A 21,768-nucleotide genomic window follows, 5' to 3' on the forward strand; every position below is an offset into this window, starting at 1 on the left:
TCTTATCTAAATCTCTTCCACTGCTTCCTTGCCACATGACACTCCAGAGTTTACAAGCAGTCCCATCTTCCACCAAAGTGCTTGGGGCTTTGCAAACGGGTGGCAGTTCCATGCACAGCTGTGGCCTTGTTTTCTGCGTGTTACCACTTTTGCTGTGACAGCAGAAAGATTTCCACTGGCCTCAGCAAGATTTGGAGCTGTTTCATGTTCTGCAGGTGAGTGACAGAGTGGCTGTGCTGGCTCTGGCCAGCGTTGTACTCAGGATGTGATCTAGGGAGAAGAGTAGCCACTTCACATGGATCTTTTGATGCTGATGTAAGTCAGCTCAGCAAATTACACTGATCCTCTTTGGTGACATGGATAATAAACATGGTTGTCTTCAGGTCAGGACACAGAACTTGAATCTTGATGTGCATTTTGAGTCAGAGATGTTTGGGTCCGGAATTTGGGTTTTTTGAAGACCTTAACAGAGATGTTTTCTGTATGTTTTTTACTGTGGGCATGTCCAGCTTTTTCTTGCCAGTTAGTGATAGTTGGTATCATTTCATGGAGTGCAGTGTCCTGAATTTCCACACTTAGCTGGAAAGGAGTCTGGGTCATGATCAGGATAACTGAGGAGCTGTCATCAGCCAAACAAAAGGCATCAGTTTGGGAGACTGACTGACTAACAACTGACTGAGTGGTGATGTCCAAGTAGGGCAGGTGTGAACAGCTCAGACACTCCTGCTCTCTGCAGTATGTTCCTTGCTTTTGCTGGATATATTCTGTTGTTCACCTAAAGCACATTTAGGTACTGACAGTGACCTTGTGACAAATTCTAAATATTCGTATACAGAACTGTTAGATGGCTTGTGTAGCCATTGGGAGGATATTTGCAAAAGTAGTTCATTAGAATGTTAGTGTTTTCCAAAAATGAAATTGTTTTTATTTGAGGCTGATGTAGATTGTAGTCCAACTCTATGGACTGAACAAGATGTTTAATTCAAACTAACTGAGCAAAGCTGTGAATACAGAACCCTTTAATTTCGTTTTGCTGAGATGAACTAGTGAAATAACTGGTGCTCCTTGATGTGAAGTGAGAATTGTTTCTGTCGCTTGATCTAAGAGGTAAAAAGAAAAGGGCAGAGAAGAGGGTAGACAAGTAAAGCCTGGAGTCCCGTTGCAGTTGTTGCAACCCAGACTTCTTCCTCTCCACTTCACTTAGATCTTTTCATTAGTGGCATTTCTCTGGCAGGGAATAAAATCTGCCCATGGTGTGAAAAGCCCTTTTGCAGCCTACAAACTTAAGGGAGTACATTGGGAAGATCAGTTCCTGTGTGTCTCAAACTAGACACGAGGAGTGAATAAGCATTCTCTATTTGCCTAGATACGGATGCACACACACTTATGCATATGTGCAGATATATGGATGGATGGATGCAAATGTCTTTTTACATAGAGAAGAGATGTACTCGAGGTCAGCAGTGCCATAGGCAGGCCAAAATTCAGCAGTTTGTAATATTTCCTTGGGAGTGGCCTGCCTGAATCATGGAACCACATCTCTTGGAATGATTTGGGGCCCTTTTCTTCAAGCTAAAATAAAATGAGCCATTTTAAAACTTCCTTGACTAGTTTTCCACATGTTGTGGGAATCATGAGGGTGAGAGCCATTGTGATGGGCACCAGTCATGTGGGTCTCACAAGGAGTTACTGAAAGAGGAGTAAGTCCAACTCCGAAAAAGTCAACAATCAGCCACCAGTGTTTTACATGCCAGAATTACACTTCACAGTTAAACATAATAGTTTCTTTCTCCATTATTTTTACGTTCCCAAGACCTTTCCACCTTTTCTTCTCCTTTTTAATGAGTATGCAAGGGTATTTGATGTTTTCCTGGTTTGGAATACTATAATGAACTTGAAGAATATTTGATTTGGAGCCTGTCATGCTTTCATTTAATCGGCACTAGAAAGATCAAGCACGATAACTTTAAGAGGTATTACGTTCACATATTATTCCCTTGCCAAGGAATAAGCCCTTTGTGCACATTTAAAGCTCAGTGACAATCCATAAACTTGGAACTCAAAAATTGCAATTACAAGCGAAGAGCCCAGCCTTCAGTTCAGGTAATCTGACACAGTCCCAGCTGACCCTGCTGTGCTGGCATGAAAACAATAATTAAAAAAAACAACCCAAAAATGTGAGGTGACTGCTCTGTGGGCAGTGGGACATAAGTTTTTCTGAATTCTCTCTGTCACCAAAGGTGGCAAGACTCAGCACTCTGGTCAGCTGGTGCAAGGTAGAAGACAAAGATTTTTTTTTCTCCAGTGCTAGAGAGAAAGTGGATCAGGAGGGATAAAAGAAGGATCCCAGAGGAGAATGGTGAGAATAAGGAAAGCAGCAAGGAGAAAGTGAGTTTCTGCTTTAATAAAAGCTTCCAACAACATGAAATGAAATGAAATGAAATGAAATGAAATGAAATGAAATGAAATGAAATGAGGAAAGATGCAAAAGAAACAAATTAAGAAAAGCAGCTCAGTACAGAACCTGAGCCATGTGGAGCCTTCCACAGTTAGGGGGATGCTGCTGGGCAGGCAGCCTGTCTGTGTGTTGAAATGTGAATAAAGGTTTGCAAGCCAGACATGAGGCAAAGCTACAGCACCAAGGATGTGCAGATTATCTTTACCCCAGACATAATGAGTTTAGCCATTAAGACTGGTAAAGGAAGCACTAGTGTGTTTCCCACTTGGGATTGTTTTTTGTTGAGGGGACAAGATGATGTTTTGCAGCACTGCACCACCTGAAAATAAATTCTTTTTTGATTGCTTGAGATGGTGATTTTTGCAAATTGGCCGTAATGATTTAATTCAAGTGGATTAGGGTTGCTTGCTGCACATACCAGCAGCCTGAAAACTCACTGACCAGTCATTTGTGATCTGAATTTTTAGTCTGTGCTTTCAGCATTCATGAGAGCTCTTGCTTAGGGAGTGACTCAAACTCACACTGACATGGACTTTACTCCTTAAAACTCATACGCAAACAATAGCAAAGTCTGCTTGGTGTATGTTATGTGGCTTTGGTTCTTTGCAAAGCAGATCCAAGGTCAGCATGTTTTTGGAAGGTCTGGCTGCTTGTTTTCCCAATTAAAAACCCAGAAGCTCTCTGTAGCAGTGTGATGGTGACACCAAACATCAGCATGAACACAAAGTGCAGATTTTTAAATTCAGGTGTACTGTGGTGAGACTGTCAAGCACAGGAGCTCCAGAATACATTTTACCCACTCCTTGCACTTGTGTAGCTCACGTAGCATACTCAGATTGTTATTTAATCTTCTTTTTTCTTTTGGGACAAAGGTAAGCTTTTACTACCCGTGGCAGCAGAGTGAGCCTCTACTTGTGTTATGAAGCAAAAATTGATGTCACAACACCTTGCTAAGTCTGTAGACAGGCTGGGGCAGTGATGTGTTCTTTTCCCTGGAATGCCATCTGCAAAGCTCAGCACATTGTCAGTCTGCATCCGTCTGGAATTCAGCAGTTAAACAGAGGAAAAGAGTAGGAATAGTTTCAGTGAAGGGAATGTGAAGGGAAAATCAGAGAAAATTCAGCATGAGAGAAAAGGCTAAAATAAAGAGAGATGAGAAAAATTCCCTTTTTCAGGACACTTAATAAATATTAATGGTTATAAATAAATAACCAGGACCAGAGTTGTTAGTACATGAGTTGGCCTTTCACCCCTGTGCAAACATCATGCTGACATCAGGGAAGGACTTGCCATAGGAGAGACATGTAAAGTCATGGATTTATACACTTCTGCTTCCTTGCTCATGGGCTTGCAGCAGGGCAGAGAATGGCCAAATGAGCCCTAGTGCTACATAAATAGTGTGCCCATTCCCTAAGACAATCCTTATTTGGGAGATAACTCTTGACTTGTTTTTCATGGGTGCTCTCTAGCTGCATTTTGTTTGTCTTCTCCTCAGCTCAGGAGCCCACAAGGGCAGTTTTCAAATGTTCACTCTGCTTCTTTAACAGGGCTGCTCATGTCTAACTTCAAAGGTTGTTTGTAAAGCCTGTTTGTTTCTTTCTGCCCATTCCTTGCTACCTCCCTGTCCTTGTTTTGCCCATTCATTTCCAGGACAATAGACTCAGACGTGTGTATTTGTTCATTCCTGCAGGCCTCAGGTCTGCCACTGGTGTGCTATGAGGAAACTTGCTGATACTCCACACTTCATTGTGCTGAAGCCAGAATGAGCCAGAATAAAACCTACTTTGCATCTGAGAGGATTACAAAGCCTTACTGAGTGTACCTTTCCAGACCCTGAGAAGCTGAGTTACAATTTCCTGCTCTGCATACCCTGCTACTGGTGTCTTTCATGTGCTTGCTGCTGGCAAGGTGGATTTAGTTTGGCAGTCTGTTCTAGTCCTTTTTCTGCCATCTGACACTCAAGATATTTAGAACTGCACAACAAAATTATCCATTTTCTCCTTCCCTGCTTTTTAATACAGGGCTTTCCAGGACACTTCCCTCTGCTGGCCCAGGAGAAAGCACATTCATTTCATTCTGTTTTATTTCATACCTGAGCAACTGGGCAAAAAGCATACTGCTGCTTGAGTGGTCAGTCCTGCTAGCCAGGGACCTCAGAAGAGAGATCTCTACCAGTGCTTCCCGTGATAGTCTTCCATATGTCTACATCACTGCTGGTGACAAATGTCTCTCACTCTAGGTTTGAGCAGAACCAGTTCCATCAAACCTGAGGAACCCACAGGCTGATGCTGCAGAGGTGTTTTTGCTCACACTTTGGGAACAGTAGGTTGGGAATCACTTTTGAGGAACTGGAGACACCAGTTTGTTTAATTTTGCGGCTTGCCTGCTGTCCTCATCAAACTATCTTAGATGGTTTTTGATACTCAGTTGATCTTTAACCAGCTGGAGGAGACTGAGTTTGAAAGCTCAAGCCACAAGCCCCAGATACAAGACTTCGTTGTTTAATGGCGAAAGTCGGGTCATTTTTCCCAACTTGTTTTTTTCCTGTTGCAGCCTCTGCAACTTCAGTATCTAAGCAGAGTTGGGTGCAATTAAAAAAAAAGACCCAGGCCTTTCCAGTGGCATCAGTTCCATCTAATTGTGTTGTGCACGCTTGCAGCGGCTGAAGATAAGGCTCAAAATGTGGGCATTGCCTTGTCTGCTTTACAGCCACCCCAGTGGCCTGCAGCAGTTGCCAAAAATAGACTTTTGCACAGGTCAGTAAGCAAGAATGGCTGTCAGAGCCTCACACTGTTTACAGAGTTTTACATTCAACATGTTTGTAGCAGCAGCAATTAGGTCACTGAGGCATGGTGGCAAATGTGGCTGGGCTGCGAGGACCGTGCTGGAGGGAACGGCGGTCGCAGGGACAGCAACTCGCAGACACCCTTTCTAACACAAACACTGTTTGAACCAAGGCCTCCTAGGAGCCATTCCTTATAGCTGCTGTGGCTTTCACTGTTGCCTGGTGCAGGGAGGGCAGAGGTGAAAACACCAGGTCCTTCTTGTTGAGGTGACAGTATGCTGTGAAGGGAGGTTGCCCCAGGCAGTTTGGTCCGTGTTCTCGGTGGGTGTAAAGCAGCTCCATTGACTTGATGGGGTTCAGATGAGCTACCTCAGGTCAGAATTTAGTCTTTGGATTCCTGAGACTCTTGGATCCAGCTTTGGTCTTGGTTAATGAATGCAAAGCTCTATTAAAATTTGCTAGTGGAGCAGCAAGTAAAAATTTTCTGCAGAGAATTACCAGTGTTTTAGGCCCTTACTCTGTACAGACCGACATGCAGGAGTCCTGCGGAGTTCTTCTGGCATGTTGTTTTCAGGGTTCAGGCCAGCACATAGGTTCTGACTTGGGATGTGAGGTGCCCTGATGGAGACACTTGCATTTGTAGAGCCAGGGAGACTGCGTGAAGTATGAATCTCAAGGGAGCTGCACTTCACAGAAAAACCTCATCCCTCCAAGATGCACAACCTGTGTCTTCTTAGCATATATCCAGTCATACAGATAAAAGCAACCACAGGAAGCCTGTATTATTTCTGTGGTATGTGTAATATTGTATCAAAGGCAAAGTATATTCAGTTCCTATACCATATAGTTGCCTTAACATCTTGTTGCACTCTGAGCCTCAAGGCTCACAAGCTTAGTGCTTCTGAGAGCATGGCAGTAAAAGCCACCCCTCAGCCTTATTTTCCGTGAGCCACCCATGAGTCAATCCTGTGCTCACAGATAGCAGTAGTGATCTGATGTTGTGGGCTTGGTGCTAGCCATCCTACAATTACCCTAGGTAGCTGTCACTCCTCCTGAAGCCTGCTAACAAACTTTACCAACAGCTTTACCTGTCCCAAGGGTGTGTGTTTGCCCAGCTCTCAGAGTATATCTTATGTAGAGTGAAGGACCTGCCCGTGTAGCATCTCTGATTTTCTGGGGCAGCTCTGTAGTGAGGTGTAAGTAAACAAAGAAATGGAAACATAGCAGAGATCAGCTTCTGTTTTCAGTGGTAGTGATTGGGAATTTGTGTCTGCCTCAATCTTAGCAGTGCCTGCAATTCTTTTCCATTTCGAAGAGCCTTAGAATAAAAATCCAAGTCAAATAAAGGAGGAGAGGGGATAGAAAACATTATCCTCTTTCTCCTGTTGTGCTAAAAACTGTACAAAAAGAAGGGATGAAGCTTATCCTTGGAGATAACCGTAATCTCTGTGTTGGTTTTCATGCTTCCCTACAGATTCCCTGCGTCACTGAGGTTATTCAGCTTATTCTCTTGGCACATCCCTGTCCCCAGGCCCCCTTGTCTGAACAATGAGACCTGAGGGGAAGTACACTACAGCCCTGAGACTGGGAGTGACAGAGGGAATCTGGCTGATTCAGGCACTGAGCAGACTGGGAATTCACCCAGGGATACACCCCCTGGAAACACCAGTCCTGTGGCAGATGAAAACCCACTGCTAAGTGCCAGGGGCAGCCTCATACTAATGGAGTCACTGCACTGAGAACTGCTGGGGCTGGGAGGTTCTGCTGGGTTCTGCTCTTACCCACTTCTTGACGTGTCTGCTATGTCTGTTTTCAGGTGCTGTCAGGGAGAAGATAATGGGCTACATGGGCCCCTGCTCTGCCACAGCATGGCCAGTGTTATGTTTTCAGACAAATAAGGTTCTAATCAACTCATTGAAAGACCTCTGTGTCAAGATCAGGAATTAAACCCAGACATCTGGAACACTTACACCTATGTAATAGCTCCAAAGTTCTGTGACTAGGGCTTTCAAAAAACCTCTTCCACCCTACCTGATAAATGACCCTGTCAAAGTGTTGAAGTGTGGGAGGAAGATGTCAATATGACTAACATTTGAGGCTCAGAGCTGATTCCAGCCCATGGAAATTGGTGGAAAGATTCCCACAGACTCAAAAAGGCTTTGGCTCAGACCCTCACTGAGCAGTGATTTCCCTCATTGACCAGGAAAAAAATGGGCTATTCCTAGAGAGAGGGGAAGCTGCTGGCATTTTTACAAAAAGACAAATGCCAACACAATTCTTCAAAGAACTCTGTGGACTGATCCTTTCCTCTTACGACACTAATGCAATTTTGCGTCGGATTTGACAGCATGCCAACAAATTGCATCAAATACATCCAAGTTTTGTGAATGAGATTAATTAGAGGAGACATTGGCTCACACCCCACTCTGTAGCAGTGCAGGAGCACGTTTCCAAAGAGTTGCTATGCAGTGTGGCTATTTGTTGTTCAGTGATGATGGCTGGGGCAATGGGAGACGGGAAGGTTTCGTGCACGTGGAATTTTTAAGACTGACATGTCTGGCATTGACACTGGTAGGGGGCTGGCAGGGTGGTCTTGTGACAGCACTGTTGTACCTTGTCAACTCCTCCACAACTTTCCTGGGTGCCCTAGGTCATGTCTCCTTGTTTCTCAGCTCCCTGACTGCCAGGTGTCACTGATGCTCTGTTGTGTGAGACCTTGGGACAGGTAGGGTTATTTTTAAAGTGTGTCTTTCTAACAGTCTAAAAAACTGAGCCTTTGCTTAGAGTCTTACATGAAGAGACAGCTCCTCAACTGCTGCAAATAGGTGTTACCAGCCAAAGCCCATCAGGGTCCTGACCCTGTACAGCCTGTTCCCAGGTAAGTAAAAGCTTGAAAATTTCCCAGTGTGTTGGATCAGCCTGGTAAGTCTTTAACTATCTCAAGCATCAGTATTTTCAGTAGAGAAGTTTTCTGTGCCTCCATCAACATTTTTGCAGTTCCTATCTCATTAGGAAGGATCAATGTAACACACAGGGCAGACAGCTCAGAGGTTGAACAGAATTTAATTTTGAAATCCCTGGCAAGAGGCTCACTGTCTAGGACTTAATTAGCTACAGCTTAGGCCTGCCAGGCTTTTAGGAGTGAGCAGTAAATGTGAAGAAGACCTAGATATAATTTTGAAAAAAAGGATTTAGGCCACTGATAGGGGAGTGGGAAAATGCCTTGGGGAAAAAGAAAATAATGTGTTATCCTATATAGGACATTAAAGACTGACCCCTCACCTGGAGCTGCATTAGAAACACAGAGATTTTCAGCCACTGCCACTCTGCATTAGCTGCTTCTTTCACCAAGTGCATTTGGATTAGTTTGCCTTCTTCAGGCAATAATCAGACTGGGGTTTGATTTTTCAGAAAGTGACACTGGGAAAGCTGGGAAATCTCCGCCAGCACCATACAAAGTGCTTTTTAGGGTGTGAATCTCCTTCTTTTGGAATTTCCTGAGGATTAAGTTGAAGCTGGATCAGATCACGATAGCATGAAGACTTGAACAAACGAGCATGTGTTCTCAGACCGATCGCTGCTCTGTCTGGGGTTGTGTCTAGGTTGACCTTTAGTCGACAAGGCAAATACCTGGACTTGCACCAGGTTCTGGTTACCTGGACAGGTGTGAAGAGCTGTGGGGTTACAGCTCCACAGGGCAGCTGCAGGGGGAGCACTGGGAATAACTGAATTTCATCATCCTCATTGTGAGAAGCTGCAGTTGCGTGGCTTTAATTTCAAGAGCTGACTATAAATATTGATTTATAAGGGGTTTGTTAGCTGTGTGGCATTGATATGTGCTGATATATACATATCATTAGCCAGGTTAAATATTAATTTTGTTCAGCTACATTAGTTACCCAGGAATATAAAACAATTTCACAAAGACTTTTCCATGCTTTTCTTGCTTGATCCAAGGTTTCCTTTGATAAGGAGGTGGGGTCAGGAAAGGCTGATGAACACTAACGTAATCCTACTGATACACATTGAGTTTGCCTTAGTTTACTTCAGTAAAACAGATGTTGGGGTGAGATGTTGGTAACTACTTCACATTTTTTCATGAATAGGCTCTTAGGGGCCATCCAGATCCCATGGTATTGTTTCTCCCTTGTGGCTGGATAAACGGAATGTCTCAGTCGAAAGAATAACGAAGAGCAGGAACTACACAGACAGTATCAAATGGTCTTTTATATTCACCTGTCTTCCTGTTTGTAGCAGAAGGCAGCCTAAGTCACTCACACAAATGCAGGTGGACAAAGAGTATTCATGTGGATGCACCTGGCCAGAACACTGGCTACACCAATAGCTCTAGAATATAGCACTTCTTTTTCCCCCACTATCCCTTTCTCCAGTTTTCTGCCTGCTTTGACTTTGGAATTGGAAAGGAGACAGAATTGGTCTTCAGGACATGTATGTAAAACGTTCATGGAGGTTACACCTGCAGAAGTACACCATAACTTTTTTTTTTTTCTATTAAAGAATGCCTAAGCTAATTAAAATCAGAAATGTTGGTTAAAAAATGCATTTTTCAGATGCTGAAAATAGCCAGTTATCTCAGCTCAGCCTTACCTCTTAGACTTCTGTGTTTACCAGGCTTTTAAAAAGTATTCCTTTTGTGAGGTGAAACTGCAAGAGGAGAAGGGAGACAGCAAAGTGCCATCCTCTGTCTTGGGGAGATGGGAAACTCCTCCAGCATCCTGGTGTTGGGTCTGGGGCACTGTGCTTGGTTCTTCTGGCTGACAGAGATTTTTATGAGGCATTATTCCTTATACTCATCTCTGTTATAAAAGGGAGATACAGCTCTCCTGCCTGTAGGGTGTCAGGAAGTTAACTCCATGGAAGGGTATGATATATAAAGGCTCTTGAAGTGAAGGAAACACTGAAGTTGGAGGAAGTGTGGTGAAAAGCAGCAGTGAAATTGCAAGTAACATATGTTTTGGTCTAACAGCCAAACTAGAAAAAAAAATATTCAGGGTAAAATGGAAGTGAAATTGTGTGTTCAATTTAGCCTGAAATGAAACTGCTCCTGCCTGAAAATGTTCCCTATAAGAAAAGCAGGTTGATTTCATGTATGTAACATATATTTCAAATATATTTTCAGCATTCTCTCGGGTGCTAAGGCAGCCTGGCTGAACCTACCTGTTTGCATCAGGCTGCCATCCTCTGTGACAGGATGGTGTCCAGCGTGTTGAGGGCCACGGGTTTTTTGTGATACTTCCACGGCCTTCGTACAGAACCACGTGCCCACAGCTTTCTCCTCTGCCAGGACTCAGGCCTGGACTGGGGTGCAGGAGAAGAGGCATTGGGAGCCACAGAGCTGACAGCTGGCTGAAGGGAACCATTCTGGGCATCTTTTTCAACCCTCAACCAGCGGTTGAATTAAGATGCCCTGAGCTGTGGGCAGTGAGGAGCTGAGGCCAAGGTCCCTGCTACCCCGCTCCTCCACCATGGGTTTTTATCCCCCACTCTCACTCCCCATTAGATTTGTCAAATGCACTTTGAATGGTGAATTTCAAGAGAAACAGGAAAGAATTCCTGCCTGCCTGAAAGCATTTCTTGATTGCTTTTAGTTTCCCTTCTCCTCTCTGTCCCCGTATCCCGGTGTTCAGCAGAGGGGACCAGCTCCCGAGCTGCTGGGAGTCAGGGCAGCGCTGGCTGGCACTTTCACTCAGCAAATTTCCCCTTTCCTCACGGTCTCTTGCTCCTGTCTGTCAGGCCTGCTGACGACTGCCTGGTAGGAGGGCAGTAATGTGAGCTGCCTCTGCTGAACAAACCTCCTGCTCTTCTACTGCGGGATTAGTCCCGAGGTGCCTCTGCGCGCAGCACCTGGATCCGCAGCTCCTTATCGCACTCCCGGCTCTGCGCTTCCCGAGGCGGTGGTTCCCTCCCTTCCCCGAGGACTCTGCTCGCTGGATGGCAGGGATGGGGCTACCTGAGGCTACCTGAGGCCTGAGCTGGTGTCTCCCAAGGTAAGCAGCCTCTCAGCAGCTCCAGCAAGGCGCCCGGGCACGGCTTTGTGCCTGCCGAGGCAGTGGGACCTTTGGGGCAAGGCTTTGGGAGAGGGAGGACAGGAGGCTTAAGGACCCTGTTGGTCCTAAACATCATGAGCATCATAAACTTGAGAGGAAATGAGTGAGCAGGGGGATTTTTCCACTACTGCTGTAAGCCAGCTTGCAGCAAACGGGGAGGCAGGGCTGTGCTCAGGTTCTGTCCCTGGTGAAGCTGCTGAGCAGTGCAGGCAAATCTCTTGGGCTTCAGGCTAGAAAGATGCCAGAGACTCGCAGGAGAGGTGAACTTCTGAGAGCGTCCAGAGCTGTGCAGCATGTTTAAGGCCATTCCCTCCTGTGTTGTCAAAGGGTGCTAATAATGATGCCATCTACCTGATGGGGGCACTGAGTAAAGCAAAGGATCTGACTCACATACACACGGTGATGTCTCGGGTGCATTTTGCAGTTTTATAGTCTGGAAGAGTCTCTGCTCAAGTAGGTGGCAGTCTTTTTGACCTTCACCTTCTGTAAGTTGAGAGTTGCTAAAAGTTGGTGTCAACCCAGGCTGACATTTGGTGTCAGTGCTTAATACAGATAGGCTGTAGTGTCTGGGATGTGTTCTTGTTTAATTAATGTGGTGACGTTGCAGATACCAGAAAGAGAATGTGAAAGAGACTAATTCTTAAGAGATGGCAAGCAGTACAGCTCCAGTATGGGCATGCACAAGTCTACATTCATTGAAGACCTGGTGTATATACACACCTATACACCCTTTTAGATTGGTTGTGAATCATAAAACTAAGTTCACTGAACTTTGGTTTTGATTATTTCCTGAGACATTAACTCCTTTAGTAAACCCATTAACTAATCTTTAAACTCATTACCTGCTTCATTGCTATTGGGATATTTTTAACTTGAGGTTTGTTTAAGGGGTTTTATGGTGAACGTGGGCCAAACCTTTAGCTGTGTGCTTCAGCTGAAGTGGTTGTAACTGTTTTTACTAAATGTGGTGATCCAGGCTGTTCAGTGAAAATTGGCAGCTTAAAGAGCAGGGAGATTTAACAATAAAACTATGACTGGTTACAGTAGCAAATTCCCAGTCACTTTAAATTGCCCCAAATTTCCTTCTTTTGCTTTGTCTGAGCCAGACCTTTAAAAACAAATTCAGAGAAGCATCTGGCTGGGGAAAGACTGTCCACGTGCTGCCAGCTTCAGTCCTCGGAGCACTCCACTGGCTTCTCACAAGCCAGCTGTCCCATCTGAGGAAGACACATGCACAGTGAGCGTGTGTTCCTGCCTCCATAGGTTTGCCTGCTCTCAGGACCACACATCTGCTGAAGTACACACCATCAAGGGCAAAAGTAGTCAGCCTGCGAGTAGCCCTAGAGAACCCTGAGGCAGTAGAGCTGACAGAGATCCACAGCATGTAGGAAGAGACTGTTCTGCAGCACAGGTCCCATCACACTGAGGCCTGATGCCTGCATAGGTGGGCATGTTCCCAGGCTGCAGTGATGTGAGGGACCTCCTGTCCTTTGCTGGAGGAGCTGTGTACATACACCACGAGGCTGCAGGGAGCTCTGCAAATGAAGCATTCAAATATAAATTAGTCTGGACAATCAGGTACAGGCAAGGGATTAGCTTGGGTCCTAATCCACTACCTGCCTGAGTGATTTGACATCTCCTGTGGTCTTCATATCAGGCTGTACATGGGCCAGACATCTATTTCTTCTCTGTTCCTGGGAAGAATTTGAGCAGAGCATCGTGCTCTGTAGTGTACGATGTGAAGAGAGGGGATGCCCATAGTATCTGAATTTTAAGAGATGCCTGAATTAAAGAGATTTGATGGTTGCCTCCTTTAAGTGAATTGAAAAAAAAATCTAGGGGTCACATTACTGTCTTCTCTGATCTGTTTTAGAGTCTCTTAAAGATAAAGTCTTTCTGAGGCCTTCAAAGCACAATATCTCACAGAAACCCAAGTGGCTGGAGAAATACCAGATATTAACATTTGCCTCAGTTGCCAAAGCCTGGACATTTCTTTTTGCTTCTAAGAAATTACAGCCTGCAGGGACCATTTAACAATAAATCGTAGCAACTTGGCTGTTATAGGGCAACCCATGTGCAGAGGCACTTCAGGGCTGTGCCAGCATCTCCTTTGTTCAATAAAAGTAACAGCAGGAATTTGATTAAAGACTGATAGAAAAGAGAGGGAGAAACATAGGAAAGATTAAAGAAAGAAAGAGCCACCTGGAAACTTCATTCCTCCTTTATTTCTAACTTAAGCTCATAAATACCAAATCTAAACCATTGTGTGTGTGAGAGGGAGGGAGAATGTCCTGCATGCCTGCACAGAAAAGGCTGCACATGCAGTCACACAAACCGACTTTTAGCAGGAGTCAGACTGTTTTCTCAAACTTAGTGCCTGCCCCTTGTCTGCATCAGAAGAAAAAGGAGCCAGAAAATAACTTTATTCCCCCGTGCTTTGGAAGGACAGGAGGGTCAGGCAAGTCGCAGCCATAAAGGAGAGGGGTGAAGGATTTTGGTTGAACCTGCCTCAGAGCAGGGAGCACATTTCCCAGGCTGCCTCGGAGCAGCCCTGCAGCTCAGCACAATGCACACAGCCAGCCCTGCTCCTCCTGGTTAGCCCACAGCATCTGCTGCTTTGTCTCCATCCTTGTTGGAAACCTCTCCAAAAAAAAAAAAACAACCAACAAACCCCCAGTGACTCCAGCAGCCAAATGCAAATAAGCCCCAGAGAGCCCTCAGCAAGCAACAGGCAAATCACATTTGAATTCCTTACTGCAGAGCCAACGTGCCTGTTGTTGGGGTCCAGGGGACCAGAAGGGTAGGATGAGGTGTCAGATGTGTGTGGGAGTGATGGCAGGTTGACTTCTTCTGCAGCCTGGCTGTGCCCTGGGAGCTGGGAGAAGCTTTGCCGTGCAGTCAGAGGCAGGCTTTGGTTCTCAGGCAGGATTTTGCAGGGTGCAGAGGGGAAGGCTGAGACCATGATCTGCCCAGCAGTGGGGTCTTCTCAACAGGGCTTGGCATATCTGGGGGGCTCTCACAGGTGTTCTTGCCCTGCACTATACTAGATGGAGCAGCAAGGCAGAATGCTGTACGTGGAGCTCATTGATGCCAATTTTGGTGTCTGTCTTCTCTACATCTGGACATCTCTCCTGCTCAAATCATGCTTTTCCCCACTGGACACTTCTCTTACTCCATCTTTACCTTGTTTTCCCCCTGTACACTTTCTCTCACACTATTTAGCTCTTAATAACACCCGTTAGGCCGTGACCTTGGCTCTGAACTGTGCTCCTCTAAAGTGTTTTGGATGTGATGTTCTCTGCGCCAAAGGGGATGTCCCTGCCTGTCCATCCTTCCTCACCTCCAGCTGTTACCCTGAAGGCTGCTGCCTCCTCCATGCAGGGAGCAGGAAGATGCAAGAGCCCTGGTCTGGATCAGGCTGTGTTCTCTCTCACCCTGCTCCAGACCAGCGCCAGGATGCAGAAATCGGCAGCACCCAGGCCTGAGCCCCCAGTTCACAAACCACCATACGCCAGCGATGCGTACTCCTCCAAGACCAAGGATTGAAACTGAGGTGTCACAGCTCAGCTGTGGGCAATGGCAGGGATGGAGGAAGAGGGCGACCGGTCCTCTCTGTGCCGCCTGGCCCAGGCACCTGGAGGAGAGAGGTCGGCGGGGCGAGCAGGGGGGACGAGCTGCCCTGTGCTGGAGCCTGGGGCCAGAGGTATGTGGGGAATGCGAATGGCATGCTTGAGTGGACAGCTTCAGAGCCCGGCCAGGGATGGCTCTCCTGCCATCTGTTGTGAGCCCCGCAGGCCCCTGGCAACAGCAGCTCAGGAATGGGGCTGCTGCTTTTTTTTTTCTTCTTCTTTTTTTTTTTTTTCCTTTTTTTTTTCTTTTTCTTCATAACGAAATTCTTCCTTGCCCTCTTCCCCCACTCCTGCATATGTGTGTCCTGATGAATAAGTGGGAGTGGGGCTGGGATTCCTGCTAAAGGAGATAAAGGGTCTTTTCAGAGCTCAGCTGGTTTGGGGAGGCAGTTTTCCCTTCTGACCTGTGACATTCTAGAACCGGGAGCCACTGTGTGTAATTTATTGTTAATTGCCAAAATCTTGTTCTTTTCAAATCACTATTTGCCATGAGGTGTATTTAGTAAAGTCTCCAGTGGATGTGTAGCCACCTGACTGCCCTTAGTAAAACAGACACCCCTTCTACCTTATTACAGATGCCAAGGTTATAACTGGTGTAAATAACCAGTGTATTGATTTGTTGTCACTGTAATTTTCTTCAGGCCCCACAGCACTCCTGTTCTAGCTAAGGGGCTTTGCTGCATAGTCAAGTGGTGGGACTGGATTCCAAGAGGTTATAGATAGCTCAGCATTACTGGTGTGACTGATGCATGCAAACTTCTATGCCATGGAAGATTTTTGCCATGGAAGAACTCTGCCTCCAAAAGACAACAGCATTGAGACGACATGCCACAGAGAAAGGTTAATGCTGAAAGGGTCTTTATTCAGGCAGCAGGGGTAGCAACTGTCAGTCTGTCTGAATGAATGGTTTTACTCCTTCCTTTCCCTTGGAAATTCACTTCAGAAATGCAGACTTCTTTTCTCCCCACACCTTAACATTTTATTTCCTGCTGTCAAGTAACTGTGGCCTCATTCCTGCAATTTACTCAGCCTCTTGTGATGACTCAGCAAAGAGGATTGTTTTTAAGCAAGTGTCTTAATACCTTTAACACAAGGAATTGTATGTTGTAATTTCACATGGGAGTTTCAAGAGTTTTGAGGTGAGACATTCAGCAGTTAAGGCTATTTAACTTTTCCAAGCAGTATATTGATTTCTTCAGCATTTCTATGCCTAGCAGCCTGCAATAATACAGAAACTTCAGGAGAAGTCCTCATAAACAAGATGGGGTCAGGGAACTGGCAAACCAAGTTAAATCTCTCAGGTGTCCCATGCCATTTGGAAAGATACCATAGAATCATAGAATGGTTAAGGTTGAAAGGGACCTTAAAGACCATCTAGTTCCAGCCTCCCTGCTATGAGCAGGGACACCTGCCACTAGACCAGGCTGCACAAGCCTCATCCAACCTGGCCTTGGACACTTCCAGGCTTCTACAACCTATTACTACCCTCATGGTGAAGAATTTCTTCCTGATGTCTAACCTAAAACTCCCCTCTTTCAGTTTAAAACCATCACCCCTTGTCCTATCACTGCCCTCTCTGATGAAAAGCCCCTCCCCAGCTTTCCTGGAGCCCCTTCAGGCCCTGGAAGGTGCTCTAAGGTTTCCCTGGAGCCTTCTCTTCTCCAGGCTGAACACCTCAACTCTCCCAGCCTGTCTTCATAAGATGTCATGGAAGAGGATAGGGAAGGGAAAGCAGCAGAACTCCCCCTCAGTGCTCAAGGCTGTGTTTGAAGCTGGGCACACAGTGGCTTGATCACAGGGCGGAGGGTGTAATTTCAGTGAAAGCTGACAGGTACATGAGGGGGGATGAAACTCTCCCTGTTACAGGTAGTTATTATCACTTGACAGCTGTCAGTTTGCAGTAGGTGATTTGACTTCCTGTCAGCTCTCTGTGAACTAGGTATATTTGCCTAAGGTTGTAGAGAAGGGTAAAAATCCCGATTTCAAGTGTAGGTATCATTTAACCATGATAAGAAGGCAGGTAGAGCATTTCTTCTGCAGGATGGCTGTGAAGAACAGGGAAGCAAGGTCTTTCCTACCGAGATGGGAAAAAACAAGCCATTAAAATCTGATACCTGCCTGCTTTTAATGAGAGAAACATTGTTTGAAGAAATTATCTCAGCCCTATCACCACCAAACTGTTTTCAGGAGCCATTAGCCTTTCACCTCCTCCTGTGTTTTTTCTTTCACTTTTTTATCTCATTCAGGGAAAATGGCAATGCTTCTGTGACAAGAGAGCTGGGCTTTAGCTTTAATCAGGAGCTTACTCGCTCATAACCATGCTCCTGCAGCCTTGCCTTCCCAGTAAATGACCTGCAGAAGAACTAGGGGAGTAAGGAGTAGAAAGCAATACTTGAAAGCAAGCCCTTCAAATCATGCTTATTTCTTGAGTGAGCCAGTATGGGTATTTTTATGGGTTATGCAGTGCTCTCTTCAGCTTTAGTCTCTTTTTTTTCTCTCTAGATACTCTTTTTCAGGGGTTGGGGGCCATGGTCTGTTAGTTGCCAGCTTGAACTGCAGGGATGAGGCTGCCAGTGTTTCTGATTTAGCTGGAAAACACAAAGAACAGGAGCACACTGTGAATGGGTGAGCTGTGCTGAAGAGACACAAAAGCCAATTCATTTTAACTGTACCTTAGCATCAAGCTGTACCACTTGCTTCTTTGTTTTGTTGTATTTTTACTTGAAAGCTGTTGTAATGTGGGATAAGATCCTTCATCCATGCAGGGACACTCCTATAATCCCTCAGCTGTAAGGAAAAGAAACAAAATGGAGATGTTTTCTTTTCAGACAGTGGGATCAGTAAAGGAAAGTTGTCGGTGACTGTCAAGGTTCAATTTCATGCTGTCTCATCAGTGTTTATTGCACAGTTCTGTACCTCACACCATTCTAAAGAACATTTGAAAATGAAACCAGAAACACAGACTTTATATTCTACCAAGACAAAGTACTGTTGCAGTTCCCATGATGTACAATACCTGCTTTAAAGCTCCACCTCCTGACTATGGAGATTTGTGAAGCTGTCTGATTCTCTAGCTCTTAGGATTCAAAGCCTAGGAGACAAGTCAAAATTCTGCATATACAAATTGGGACAAGTAGATGACTTTTAACCTGCTCATTTTGGGGACCTATTCATGCCTTTATGCAGTTGGAGCCTACTGCCTCAGCATAACTCCAGGGGCAGAGATTTTCTGTGATATTCAGGTTTCTCCTTCCTGTAAATGCTCCTGGCACCTCATTCCCCCTGAAAATTCAGCCCATGGAATCAGGAGAGCATCCATTCATCTCCCAGCATGAGGCTGCCCCAGCAGGAATCTGTCTTTTTGCAATAGCACAACATTTCTCATTGCATTATAATAACTTCTTTGGGGCTGGGGTAGGAAGGAAAGTGACTTATTTCCTTTGGCATCATTGCATTACACTCTTCCACCCTGAAAAGCATCAGAGTTTTAAGAGTTGAGGGAAGAAATTTCTGCAGAAGAAGAACTGTCTAATGAAGCCCCCTGCTGAAGGGAGAGTTCTCATTATCAGTCTCTCTGTCTTCACACCACACGGAGCTGGCCACAAAAGATGTTAAATCTTGAGAAAATGTAAAGCCTTCCAATCTGCTCAGTTCTAGGAAGACGTTGTGCAGGTTGCCTGTCCCTTGCATCTGAGCTCCCCGGAAACATTTCCCAATTCCTAGCTTCAGAAGGCATCATGTAATACTGGACTATCCTACTGATTCACCCAACTCGAGATCTTGCTTCAGCCAGTGGTTGGTTGAGTAGGTTCAGAAAACAGCCCCTTAACACACTGTCTTGGACAAAACCCTGGTGGCAGGAGGTGTCGTGGTGATTCCACGTGGAGGCTGGCTTCAGGGTAGGAGAAGTGCTGGTCCAGACTTCCAGGTCTTTCCTAGCTGGTGCAGCTGGAGGCCACGATGATCACCAAGTCTGTGTTAGTCTTCCTCTAGCAGCCTGGTCCCACCCAAGCTGGAACACAGGAAGTTTCATTTAAACATGAGGAAGAACTTCTGTATGGTGAGTGACAAAGCACTGGAGCAGGCTGCCCAGGAAAGTGGTTGTGTTTTCTTCTCTAGAGATATTTAAGGCCCACCTGGATGCAGTCCTGTGGGATGTGCTCTAGGGGCTCCTGCTTTAGCAGGGGAGTTGGTGCAGGTGATGGTTAGAGGTCCCTTCCAATTCTGATTCCATGACGAGTTTACCCACCATCTGTATTTAAACAGAGACACTGTTCCTTGAGCTTGAGATAAGAGGAGCTGTGTGTGTCCTGTCTCACATTGTCCAGAAGTCCATTTCTCTAGATGTCACTGTTTCACTCAGGTCGGAATTCAACCAATGACAACAAGGCTTTCGATCCCCTTCTTCTCCCAGCCAGGAGAGGGAGAATAAGGAGAGAGGCATCCAGATCGGAAACTAAACTAGGCAGCTTTAGTGAAATACTGGTGATGAAATAAAATATGTTCAAAGATATACAAGTATGTGCAGGAAGGTACAACCTCTACCATCTCACTCCACCCCCAGCAGCTCCCACAGGGCTTCCCCTGAGCCTGAGCAGGGCAGTCCTGGGAAAGTTCTGGACCACTTCCAGAGCTAGTAGCAAGGCAGACAGGAGCTGAGGGCAGAGATACAGGGGTCAGGGATCCACAGGCCTGGGGATCAAAGGAGATGGGTAGACCGAGTCCTTCTTGGACACTGGCTGTGGACTGAAGAGAGCCTGACTTCTGTGATCCCTCAGTTTACACCAAGTATGGCACCTATAGGATGGAATACACCATGGTCACCTGTCTAGACTGTTCCTCCCTATGGGAGGGTTGTAGATGTGACCGTTCTGCTCCTTCATTGTCCAAAGCAGCAGATTCAACAGAGTGGACTCGGTCTCTCAGCAGTAACTAGAAACACTGAGCATCATCCATCCACCAGCTGGAAAGCCTGCAAGTGTGCTGCTTAGAAGAGAGTTCACTGAAAGGAAAAAATCAAGAGAAAGAAAACTGGCTTCATCCTGGCCCAAACCAGGACAATATATAAACTTTAGCTGCTGTTGTTGCTCTTCCTGCACTGCAGCAGGTCTCCAGAATCCTTAACGTTCTTTAATATGTTGCACGTCAGCCTCAGCATGTAGCATTAGATGATCTTTCATACTGATTTTTTTCCCCCGTGTTTTTTTAATTCAGACTGGGATCTGGTTTAATTCCAACCCAGTTTTATTTCAAAAGTTACCCATCACCAGTAGATGAAGAAAGTTTCTTTGTTAAAGACAAGCAAGTGAGTGTCAAATACAAATGAGATGAAATATATACTCATTTATTTCAGTGCTGCTTGTCCAGATTTCTTTACTTCTTTTTCTTCCTTTTATCTATGACTATCCAAAATAAAAAATAAAATTAAAAAAAAGCCAGGAATGTCACTGACAGTATATTCAGAGCAATCCACAGCAAGAGCTGTATTGCCCATATATCTTCAAGCAGAAAATTGGACATCATCTCAGACAATGCATCACATTACAGCCCTACACAAGGGCCACATTGCAGTCACGGTGGGAACCATCACTCCAGTCCCCTGGTTTGTTTGTGTGCACAAGAATCATGCTTATAATATTGCTGTAACGTAGCACTTTGCATCTAATTTAAGCAATACTGAGGCTTTTTTGTTTGTCTTACAAGGTCTAACCTAAAGACAAAACACAGAGTCCAGCCTGAAGTTTATGAGGCATTACCAGACATTCTTGTTCACACATACACGCTCCGCCAAGAGGAATTTATGGCCATTACGATGTTCTCTAATGAGTACAAAATGAGACCGTTACATATTCACTTAATTAGTTTGACAGATTTTCATTTAAATATAAAAAGACTTCTGGTCTTTAGAGAACAAAAGGAGGGCTTTGTTTCCAGGGCAGTTTTTGACTCTGCTTTGCTGGAGCAGGAGGTTGGGGGGTGACAACTGAAGGGAGACGATTTAGTGTGAATAATTCTCATCTTTTGGTTTCATGTTGCCATTTCTCTGCTGCCTTTCCAGCTCCCCTGGAGCACCTTGAGGGGAGCTGTGTGATGTGGCCCTTTCAGTGGCAGCCAGGAAAGCCCGAGTGAGAACTTGACTTTTCCAAAGCATGATGGATGCTTTGAGGTTTCGGCGGGGGTGGAGGGGTAGGGGGAACTCCACGAATATTAGAGAGCTGCTGTGAGGTGAACTTTAGTCTCCAAGCCTATTCTCTCACTCTGTCTCACTATTGGTCTAGTTCTTTGCCCCATAATATCAATGTAGGCAACTCCTGCTTTAATAAAAATTGGGACCTGGCATTATAAGCTCTCTTGCAGTTTTACTGTGCTTTTAACAACTCTGTGCATTACAAAGACTTCCAGGGTACAGCACAAGCCTCGACACACAGCAGACAAGTAGTGCTGGGACTTGGATCTTTGTGGGAGCCCATTCATTTGTGCTCTTTAATTGCAAGTGTTTTCTCAAATGCCTGTTTTTGAATATTGGCTGTCATTCCATGTCTCATAGGATTAAGTGGGAGAGAGCACCATACTCTTGATTTCTTTGTATGCTGGAGGGAGCAGTTTATTGGTGAGGGCCCTGGAGCTCAAGAGGTTCTTTGCTTGGCTTCGTAGCTGTCTCTTAAGAGCATGAAAACTAACAGGGCTCTCAGCCATCACTGTAACATAAGCTAACATGGACTCTTCTCAAGCTTTTCCAAAAAACCTAATGCTTACCTGCCATAAGCTTAGTGGCATAGAGTAGTGTCCAGTGTCTTTATCCATGTATCAAGGCATCTCCTCGGCAGG

The 21,768-nt window shown here is 45.4% G+C and overlaps 1 protein-coding gene across 1 annotated transcript in view; it reads left to right on the plus strand.

The window, feature by feature from the left end:
• The window catches only part of SHROOM3 (shroom family member 3), a 153,949-nt gene that overhangs the window by 48,436 nt on the left and 83,745 nt on the right, over window positions 1–21,768 (plus strand). The window lies entirely within an intron of this gene.

This window comes from Apus apus, chromosome 4, assembly GCF_020740795.1.
Source record: "Apus apus isolate bApuApu2 chromosome 4, bApuApu2.pri.cur, whole genome shotgun sequence".
Classification (NCBI taxonomy): domain Eukaryota; kingdom Metazoa; phylum Chordata; class Aves; order Apodiformes; family Apodidae; genus Apus; species Apus apus.